The sequence below is a fragment of the Schistocerca gregaria genome, chromosome 7 (assembly GCF_023897955.1).
Source record: "Schistocerca gregaria isolate iqSchGreg1 chromosome 7, iqSchGreg1.2, whole genome shotgun sequence".
Classification (NCBI taxonomy): Eukaryota; Metazoa; Arthropoda; class Insecta; order Orthoptera; family Acrididae; genus Schistocerca; species Schistocerca gregaria.
The window spans coordinates 440201431-440212997 of record NC_064926.1 but is presented as its reverse complement, the minus strand read 5'-3'; positions in this window follow the sequence as shown (position 1 = coordinate 440212997).

Below are 11567 nucleotides of genomic sequence, written 5' to 3'. Positions count from 1 at the left end.
GTAGAGAGAAAGCAATCATGACCATAGCAGGAAAAAATTGAAGCAAACCCAAGGCTACCCATACATATTGACATGGGAGGACCCACAAGGCTCAAGTCCAGGAAACCTCTCGTCTGGAGCGGAACATTGGGCATAGAGGGTCTCGATGCTGAATGAAGAATGCGTGGCAGGGTCTGAGAAGAGGCATCGTGGAAAACCAGCACCTAATCCACGACCCAGTCAAAAGGGTTGGAGGCTTCAATCTCAACAGGAAACACTGGTTGGCTCTAAACAGGTTTCACATGGGAGTTGGATGATGCAGACAGCAACCAACCAAATGCGATATATAGACGATCCGTGTTGAGACTGTGGTGAGTTACAATGGACCATCTTCTGGTTTGTAAAATTTCTGGTTTCAGAGACAGCTCTCTGATGTTGCTCCACGAGTTATCGGACAATGCCAGGAAATGGCTCCATAATCTTAATATTACTGGGTAATTGTCTTCAATTTGTGATTTTTGTTCCAGTTAATGTAATAATGTAGTTCCCCTGACATAATTGTAATGTAATTACTGATATTTGTTTCCACATTGTAAGTTCCAAATGTTTGTGATTAATATTAATCTTATCTGTTCCTTGTAAAATGTATCTGGCAGATCGAATGAGAAATAAGTTTGCACTGGCTCGGAAAGTCCGTGTTCAGTGTGTTTCGTGTCAGCGGCAGTCTGATCACGTGACATTTGATGCACATTCTGCTTGCGATCTTCTTGGCACCATTTTAGTAGATTTTTATTCAGTGTGTTGTGAGAGTTGAGCAGCAAACAGTTCGTGTGTCTTAGATATGTTTTTTAAGCTTTCATCAGTGGACATGAGTGAAAAGTGGAAGAACATTTCCCTGGAAGAGGTTTCTGTTAGTAAAAAAGTGGAGGCATCTCCTGGTGTGAGTCGCGTGGAGCTAATGAGGCAACTTGAACGGGCCGTGCAACACTCAACAGTTATGAAAAACAGATCGGTTTGAGCATTGTGGAAATTCAAAACTTGTGTTTGAAACTACCGACTTACGACGAAATGAAGGAAGTTTTATTAACTTGGTCTCGGCAACCACATGCTGCAAACATTCCTAAAAACTGAACTATTTTGAAGGAGAAGGTGCTTCAAATATCACTGCAGTTAGGAATGGAAAATTTTGCGGTGTCCAATGGATGGATTGATAAATTTCGACAGTCATGGTGTTGTATACAAAGCAGAATGTGGAGGAAGTGTTTTAATTGTAAAAAACTAATCATTTGACACATTGATCATTTGCAATGAATATCATATTACAGTGTTGTGAGAATTTAGTCATCTATGGTACCATTTGTCAAAGCGGATCTTCAGTAATGCCCTATAATTATTTGGAATCCTTCCTTTTTATAGGGTTTTCCTCTATTACAGTGTTTAAAATTTGTGGTTCCTTGGAAAATGTTAGAGGTTTCACTGTATTTGTATTTGCATTTATTTGTGGAAGTTGTGGTTTAAGGTAAGTTTGATGTTTCGATACGTGGTAGTTTTTTCCTTTTCTAGGAAAAAGAATTAGTTAGTTCAGTTGTCTGTTGGATTTTATCATTTATTTGAAAGTTTTAATGTCAGAATCTCCATCAGAAATATATTTGTATTGTCACATTTGATAAAACGTCTGTAGTGCAGACATGGAACAGAAAAGGTCATATCTACACTGTAGACAAAATATATCTGTATTGCTTCAAATCATGAAATTGGCTTTATCATACACCAAAAATCACTCTTCAGAGAAATGCAAAATATATGATAATTAGCAACTGCTGTTGGCTGACAACACAAGGTGTCCGAACCAAACAGAATTGCTGTCAGTAGATGCAGATACATTTATGAAGATGTGTAGTAGCATTAAGAGATGTAATTGTAGGATGTGATGTACAGCTAAATTTTAGTGGCACCGTTTGGTACCAATCTAATACACTCCAAATTGAGAAAAACCAAAATTGAGTGACAGTCATGATTGTAAATATTGTTGTTGCACTAAAAATTTAAGGGGCGCTGTTAGTTACCAAATGAACAGGCAAGTTTGTAATTTCTACATACTGAAACAGTTTTGCATACTTCATATCTCCCTGAAATTATTGCATTTTTACAATTTCCCAGCAAATCCCATGCAGTTCATACACTTTACACAAGAGGTGGCCTAATTAGTGACTGTTCGCAGTTGTCCAGAAGATGCAGTACAATAGTTCTTGCTTATTGTTGCAGTTTTTGTTCATTGTTTCTAAAGCTTAGCTTAACATTCTTCATTTGCTGACGTATAGGAATGCAACTTAATTGGAGTGAAAAATGCTAAACACAATATTGTTAGGTTGCAGTGTTGGACAGCACTAGGGGAATAGAGCAGCCCAGGACTCGAAAGTTGACTGCAGAATTTTGTAAATGCTACTTTAAGGCATTTTTGCCACTTTCAACACATCTTTGTCTTCCCCATCCCAGCCACATTTTCATTAAATGTAAGTGGGAAATTTATAATTACATTAATGTGAAAGTGGTAGTGGATTAAGCACAGATTTAAAGAGAACACTAAAAGAAACTGAAAAGTTGTAAAATGTTATTTCCTGCTATGTGAAAGCAGGATTGTATTATAAGCCTTGTAGTGAAATTTGGGCCCTGAAACACTTGGTTGTTAACTGGAGAGATATCCACCACACAATTGTATCTAGCTTGAGTGTCACCTTGACATAACAGGAGAAGTTGAAAATATTGGGTACACGTGGAGTGCTGTAAATTTCCTGTATAAGCTTCACATAAAATATGTAAATGTTGCATGTACCAGGTGTTTGTGTGATGGAAAATTCCTGGGATGATGGAAGAGGAGAATGTAGCAGTGTAAAAGGTAAGGAACCTTTATCAAGGATTGAGTCAAGAGCTATGACTCCAAATATGCAGTGGGGTAAGTCTATCAGTGGAACACAAGGACATATGAATTGTATGTAAATGTAATCAATAGGTTTATTTATCTAAGAGTTCATCATGAGGAGTTTTTGTTAGTTTCATTTGCTTACCCTTTCTTTGCATGCAGAGACAGCAGAATTTTCTTAAGTGGTAAGATCAATGTTGACAGTATATTGGATGTAGAATATTGATATTTCAGATACAGCTGGGTTTCAAAAATCAGTGAGATTATTTTAAAAAATTGGTTTGATTTTAATTGAACATATTTGTTTGTTTAGTGTAATACCATTAACACAAGTTGTCAAGACTTGTTTAATGTTTAAGAATACTTAAGATTTTCATTGCTTGTAAACAACACTTGTAGAACTTGTGACTGCAACACTACACATATCAACTGATATTATTTTTCTCTTCCAAATAAAAACCTTGACATCACCTATGTAATCATTCAGTGAAACTGTAAAGGGTATCACTGTCACCTACTGGATCTACAACCCTTATTCACTCTTTGGCGACTTGTGTTGCTCTTCTAGAAATCAGCTTTTCTGATAATTCCCAACACTCGATGGTCATGGTACATCATGCTGGCCCTGAGAGGGTGTCTGAGTGGTCTGTACATTGGTTTACACTGATAGGGTCAGTGAATAGATTCCCCTGTGTACCACATTGGAACCAATAGTGGTGTTACTGCAAATATTAGCTATCACCATTTGTAATGTTTTCACACTTCCAAGCAGGCCATGTACTTCCCTTAGGTTTTTACAGAAACTGAGGTGTCAGAATTAAAATGGCCACTGGTTTACTAAGATGAAACATGGATTCACAAACATTACATTGTAAGTAAATGTTGGCAAGATGACAGTGTGTAAATGTGCATGCAGGCAGTGATATCGATTCAATTCTGGGTGCACTTTTCATATGTGTCTCAAAAACCAAAACATCAGACTATCACTCAGAAATGGACAGCACAAATTTTCAAAAATATGAGGGATGTTCCAAAAGCAATTTTTGTCATTGTTTTGGAGGGAGGTGATGGTAAACCAGGTGAAACAAACATGCTGTGTGGATCCAGACCCATTACTGGTTCAGTGACAGAAGGGGCATCACTGGAGGTGGAATGATTCATGCACACAGTCGAAGAAGGGAGAGTAGCAGCAGCAGACTGGCTTGCCCAAGGTTATTTGAGTACCTGTTGTGATGGCAAACAAGTGTGTTCTAACAATGTGGTTATCAATGGAAGTGGTTGCTGTTATCCAGTATGAATGGGCAAGTGGGACTAGTGTGTCTGTCATCCGCAAATGCCCACAGACCGTATATGGTGAAGAGGTCATGTCTAACCGAACAGTTGGTCACTGGTGGTGCATTTTCAGAGAACAAAGGGATTGGAGAATGAAGCTCTAAGTTGGCATCTCTCCACATGCTTGAATGAAAACAACATTGCTAGAGTGTGTGCGATAATTCCTTACGTTGCAGGGCACTGAGTTTTACTAGAGCGGTTTCTTTGAACTGATTGCACACTACATCAAATGTCAGTGGTGACTATGTTGAAAAATTTTGTAAACAAGAAAAATGGCACCCCCATTTGTAAGAGGCTTGAAATCATTTATTACAGCAAATTGATTTCCATTTGTGTGTGACCATCTTCAGTGCTAAGAAAGAAGACTCAAATCAGATGTGAAGACCATATCGCATAACAAAGACAAGCCTCATGGAGCACATTTAAGTCTTGAACACTTTGTCATAAAAGCACATATTACAACTTCAACATGGCACCAATATAGAAAAACAAAGCTGAAAAAATTTTGAACAGAGCTTCCAGCTTACAATCACATGCAGCAAAGCTCTGTACACAGTATAAGCATCACAGTGCCTTCTTTATTCAAATAACCCATTATACAGGACATATTGTATGGAAAAACGAGGAGAAGCTTTTACATAGATTTTAATATGTGCTTATTGTGAGTAATCGTGGCACTTTGAGAGCACACTTCCAGATGTTTTTCATCCTATGATGGCCTGGTGGATGTCTGTCTCTGTGATATTCATCTGACTGGTGGGTTTGTTACGCATAATTATGGAAATTGTGGTATTTGTCTATGAAGTCTACCACAGTCTCAGACTCCACTCATTTGGTTTGGTTTAGAATTTGTCATTTGCAGGGGAAGCAAAAATGAATATTAAGTGGTGTACAAACTGACATTATTTGTTGGATTTCTTGATTTATTAACTGAACTAAGGTCATGTACACTTTGTTAATGCCTGTTGATGATTTTATGAATGGTACGTCAAAGGACATAATTTATCTAATTGTCGTATGTTTACATAAATTATATTCTTGATTTCTTTGGTTACAGATACTGTATTTTTAATTGGTTTTTGCTGTTCATTTGTGTAAAATCTTGGTCCCCTTTTTTTAAAAAATAAAATATATCCTGTGTAATGGGTTATTTGAATAAGAAGGGCTCTGTGATGCCTATGTCCTGTATCGAGCTTTGCTGCATCTGACTGTAAGCTGCAAGCTCAGTTCAAAATTTTTTTGTTAGCTGCTATGTTGCTCTGCTTTGATGCTATGTTGAAGTAGTAGTATGTGCTTTTATTACGCGTCTTCAAGACTTTAATATTTGGTATGTACTATATGTCATTGTTACGAAATCAGTGTGACTTACACTTGCCTATGTTATGTAATATGGTCTTCACCGCTGGTTTTACGTATTATACTTTTTTAGCTCTGAAATTGGCCATACAATGGCTGAAATTGATTTGCTGTAATGATTTCAAACCTCATATGACCAAGGCTCTCATTTTTCTTATTAACAGTACTAATATTCCAGTTGTTGAGCACATGGTTCCAAATGGAAGCCAAATTGATGTCGAAAAATAGTACAAGATGTATAAATTGTGATGCTGTGGTGCAATTGTTATTGACAATAAAGTTTCTGTGTGAAAAATAATGATGAAACTTCCTTTGGGAATGTCCCTTGTACATACAATTCCATCTTATACCAGGCTTACCTCCAAGAAGTATCACAATAAACAGGCGAAATAAACAATCATCTGCTAGTTCTTTAAAAAGATAAATACAATCCTGGCTAGCCAGTAACAACATATGTTATGAGCCAGGTCTCTGGAAAACCAACTCATACAAATACCTGTGTGTGACACCAATTGAATGATCACATAGGTTCAGTCATGGTTAAAGAAGGTAGTAGATTTATTGATCTATTGGTAGAATATTGGGCAAGTGCAGTAAGTCTACAAAAGAAATTGCTTAAAAATTGCTCATGCAACCCATCCTAGAATACTGGCCAAGTGTTTGGGACCTGTACCAGATGACTAATAGCAGATATTGAACTGGTACAGAGAAGGGCAGCACAAACGGTCACAGGTTTTTTGATCCATGGGAGAGGGTCACAGAGATGGTGAAGGAACTAAACTGGCAGACTCTTGAAGACAGACATAAACTACGGTAAAAACGTCTTTTAACAAAGTTTCAGGAACCGGCTTTAAATGACTACTCTGGGAGCATACTACAACCCACTACCTATTGCTCACATTGGGATTGTGAGGATAAGATAAAGAATAATTACTGCACACACACAGAAGCATTAAAACAATCTTCCTTCCCACACTCCATACACGAGTTGAACAGGAAGAAACCCTAATAACTGGTGTAATGGGATGTATTCTCTGCCATTGACCTCATGGTGGTTTGCAGAGTATAGATGCAGATTTAGAAAGCCGAACTTTGGGCATTAGTTAAGGAGTGCCAGCTTTCACCACTTTACTGCATAGACAACATTTTTTTTCAAGAAAATGGATTTGTTCAAATCTGACTCCTATCACACCATCCAGACTCAATCCCATAGAACATGAGTAATGAATACTGAAAAAAATCAAATCTGTAGTCTGAATATGCCATGGATCTCACTCTCAGAACTGAAAAAAAAAATAATGGCAAGACAAGCATCTGTCATCTCCTGATGATGGAGCACCTGGGAGCAACGCCTGCTGAACGTTCGCAAATGTGTAGGAGACAGTTATGAGACATCTACTAGGGTGTTATGTGAAGTGAAGGATGACTATGAAGTCTCTTCTTTCTTTGATGAAACAGGATACATAAATGCTGATATGTTTTCTAAATTAACAAAGCAAAACAAATTACGACACTCCTATTAGTCTTCATTGCAGACTAATTTGTAAATTACACCCAGTTTGTCTTACTGGTGAATGCTAGTCGATAATCATTTGCTGGTGACAAAATATTTGGTAACTCACATGGATTTCAGGTGAGGGAGGTATAACATTTCAGCTCCTCAACACCAAATTAAAACGTTCCACTTCAATTTGTTTGCACTTATAGCGATCCCAGCTTCCTCAACCAAATTAAAACGTTGCATTAGGAGGTGTCTGCTTCGTGCAAAAGGTCTTGAGTTCATATTGACGACAACAAGTAATTCTTCATTACAGACGTTTATTTACAAACAGAACTGACAGACTTCACAGACTCAACAACTGACTCTCCGAGCTAACCGCACTGCATATCCGAACTGGCAACTGACAACTCCTGGGTGTATTAATATCTTTCCAAACAATGAGAGTTTTTGACAATGTTTTGTTTACAATACGATAGCAATTCACGACTTAAAACTAAATTAGACATTACAGAATTTTAGTACAGATTAAAGTAAGTAAAAGGATCAGTACATATAAATTCTTACAAGCATAATTTCCAAATAGATTTTATAACATTTTTCTACCAGCTTCTGGATAACCTTCACCAGATTTGTACCGATGTTTCCAGAAATATCTTGACATTTGATTCTGGATATTTCTTGAGTGATTTAGAACAACTATTTATATGTAATATGATTTAAATCGTGTTTCAAAATGTAAATAAATCTTTTTAGCAATATTTCTTGATACAAATCGTCTTTCGAAATTAGGTTATGAAACAGTTTTCACAAGTTTTCGTATTTTTGCGATCATAATATAGAATTTCTCCATAGAAAGTTCCAGAAGTGTGCATTAAACGTTCATTTACAGACTTTCTCTTTAGCTGGTGAGTTTTTAAAAGTATCTTGTCCATATTATACGAAATAATTTAGCTCAAAACTGATAATTTATACAATTAATCAGAGCTACAGCAAACAGTGAGTCTTTCTTTTACAAAATGAAATATAATTACAAAATTGAATGAAAATAGGTTACTAACACTAATATATATATTTACATTAATTCTATTTTTGTTCTTTCTGTGCAAAATGTCCTAATATTGACACAGTACAATATTTAAACATCACCAAAGTTTCCCTTTACATTTTGCATATATGTATCGACATCCCCTAAAAGTCTACAATATCGAATACTTCAATATGTCCTGTAGTGTTACAGAGGCTGGGATCGACTCTTTGTAACCGTCTATAAGGTGGTGGACAAATAGTAAAGTAAATGAACAAAGTCAGTCTGATAAAGATTTAGAATAAAAATTTCAAAGCCTCTGAAGGGGTTTGATTTTACAACATGGTTCTCACAGATACATTCATACCCCTATACCATTCTTCTGCTGTGGACATTTATACAAAATTAAATGTTCTAGGCACTAGAGCATCACCCGAGATACTATTTTTGATTACTCGCAATGTTTTAATGTTTTGAAATATTTCTAGTCATTGCAAGTGTCCAAAATGTTTGATTACAATACTGTTCACCAAGTGCTCACTTTGCCTTTAATTTCCCTGATGCACATGATCTGGCAGACTGATTAAGATGTTTAAACATTGATTCTCAAACAGCCCTCCACGCCCCCTCCCCCCCCCCCCTTCCTCTCTCTCTCTCTCTCTCTCTCTCTCTCTCTCTCTCTCTCTCTCTCTCTCTCTCTCTACAAAAAATCAATCTATGAATGCACTGATAATCTCACTTCACAGAGGTGAATAAATTGGAATGGCAGATTCACATAACCCATTTGTGTCAGTCGTGCAATGTAGTGATGGATGGGTAGCATTACACCAATCCACTTGCAAGAATACTGGAGTGTGCACCAGCACTGCTCTACTTTCCCCTCCCTCTTTCTCAGATGTAAACGCGATGGTGCTGCCACCATCGTGAGATTACCACTTTGCTTTACTTAATGTTACATTGAGATAATCAAACAACTCCCCCCTCCCTCCCCCCTGCCTTTTTTCCTACTTGGGGATTTCAGTGTTCACCACCCTTCTGTGAGAGTACCACTTCATATGATAAGGGCTTTCAGACTGACTGTCTTCTTATTGTCGGTGATCTGCGTCACCTCAATGATGGTACTCCTACCAACTTCAGTGCTGCCCATGGCACCTTGTCAGCTAATAATCTCTTTTGCCTTCACGTGATGTGCTGATTACTACATTGGGTGCTTCGAAGAGCCAACTGGCAGTTTTATGCCTTTGCTTTTACCTTTGTCCCCCTGTGTCAGCTTGCATCAACAAGATTGTGGAAAATGTTTCTGATGGGATCAGTTCTTAGTGAACATTGTACGACCCACTTTTCAACTGCATTGGTATCCTCTTCTTATCTTGTTACCTTTCTACTGCTGAAATAAGAAATTGAAGATGTTCTCTATGTTTCACTCTCACGCCCAGCTGAATCATATAATGAACCTTTCACTGACTGGGGAGAGCTTCAGGCACTTGCCCCACGATGTAGCCCCAGGCACTGATGCAATTCATAATTAGTTGCTGCAACACCAGAACATTAATCAAAGGTTACATTTGCTCATGCTTTTCAGTTGTATTTGGCTTAAAGGTGTCTCCCCTTCACTAAGGCAAAATATTATCATTGTACTATCCTTAAGCCAGACACAGTGTCTTTCCGACAACCACCAATCGAATAGCCCCACCAGTCTGCTATGCAAACTGCCTGAAATGATAGTTGCCAGGTTCTCGAGTTCCAGGGCCTTGTGTCCTGCTATCAAGTGTGGTTTCCAGGAGGGACGATTTACAACCAACCATCTGTTCTGGTTGAAAACAGCAATCTGAAATGCTTTTTCTGAAGGCCAACCTCTCATTGCGGTCTTTCTTGGCCTCATATGGCATATGACACCACTAGGTGTAATCACTTTTAATTACCTTCAATGGCTGGGACTTTTGAGGCTCCTGCCAACTTTTTTTGTCAGTTTTCATCCCACCATTTGTTCTGGGTTCTAGTTGGTACTTCACTGAGCTCTCCAGAGGCCCAAAGAATGGTGTCCCACAGAGCTCTGTCCTGAGTGTCACACACTGCCTAATCACTATCAGCTCACTTGTCACCACTGTGCTGTATGTCGACGACTTTCACATTTGGTGCAGCTTCCACTCAGTAGCCTAAGAATGCCAGCTCCAAGGTGCCATCCAATGGGCTTCTGCATGCGCTCTTGTCCCCCAAGCACATTATTTCATTAAATGTAAGTGATGGGTATTTTATAAATATGTTAATGCAAAAGTGGCTGTGAATTAGGATTAAGCACATAGATTTGAAGAGAACACTAAAAAACATGAAAAAGTAGTGTTATATAAAAGTAGGGTCATATTGTATTATAAGCTCTGTAGTGAAATGTGGGCCCCAAACTACTGTATCGTAAACTGAAGAGAGATCCACCACACAGTTGTATTTAGCATGAAGGTCACCTCGACATAACAGGAGAAACTGAAAAAGGTGGGGGCATGTAGATTGCTGTAAAATATTTCCCGTATAGGCTTCACATAAAATATTATGTAAATGTTGTGTGTACCAGGTGTTTCTGTGATAGAAAATGCCTGGAATGGTGGAAGAAAATACTTTAGTAGTTTAAAAGGTAAGAAACCTTTATCAAGGAATGAGTCAATTGTGTAGTGGGATAAGGGATAGCCACCTACTGCCTTACCTATTTCTCTACTCTTGCTTTTATTATGTATGATCAAGTAATGTCCATTACAAGTTTAGCGTTTCACTTTTACTGTTCTGAATCTGTCAACTTGCAGGCTTTACTTTGTTCTGTAGCTGTCTTTGCCCTTCATCAGGCTGGCAGGAATTGAATGCAGAGCGGTTCTTTTCCCACCATTAGATGAGCCCTGGGAGACACTTCATCTGTCGTACCTACATTCCAGCATAATCCATACATTTCTCTGCAAATTCTTTCTCAGCACCCCAGTCTTACTTTCATCATAAGAACACATACTTCACAGATATCACTAATTCCGGATGACTACCCCTGACTCAAGGGGCTGATGATCTTGCTGTCCTGACTCAAGGGGCTGATGCCCTTGCTGTTTAGTCCCTTCGCCTCCAATCAACCAACCAATCATTTTCAAAATAAATGCTGCAGCTTGATATTTGCTCATATTAGATGAGCACAGTAGAGCAGCCACTAATAGTTTTGCCCCATAGAGAGTGGATATACAGCAGCTTGAGACATTCACATGGTGCAAGGTATGATGACAAGAGGAAGAACCGTAATTCAGGTGTGAACCGAAGTGGTCTGCAGAAAAAAAGTGCTAACTGCCAATGTAGTGAAAATTAGCCACATCATGCTATTTGTTTTGGTTTCGGCTGCACTACATCCTGGCAACAAGTAGTTCTATTTGAACTGCAAAAAGAATTTGTTGGGTATAGACATTGTTTTGCCTTATTTATGTTTTTGTCTT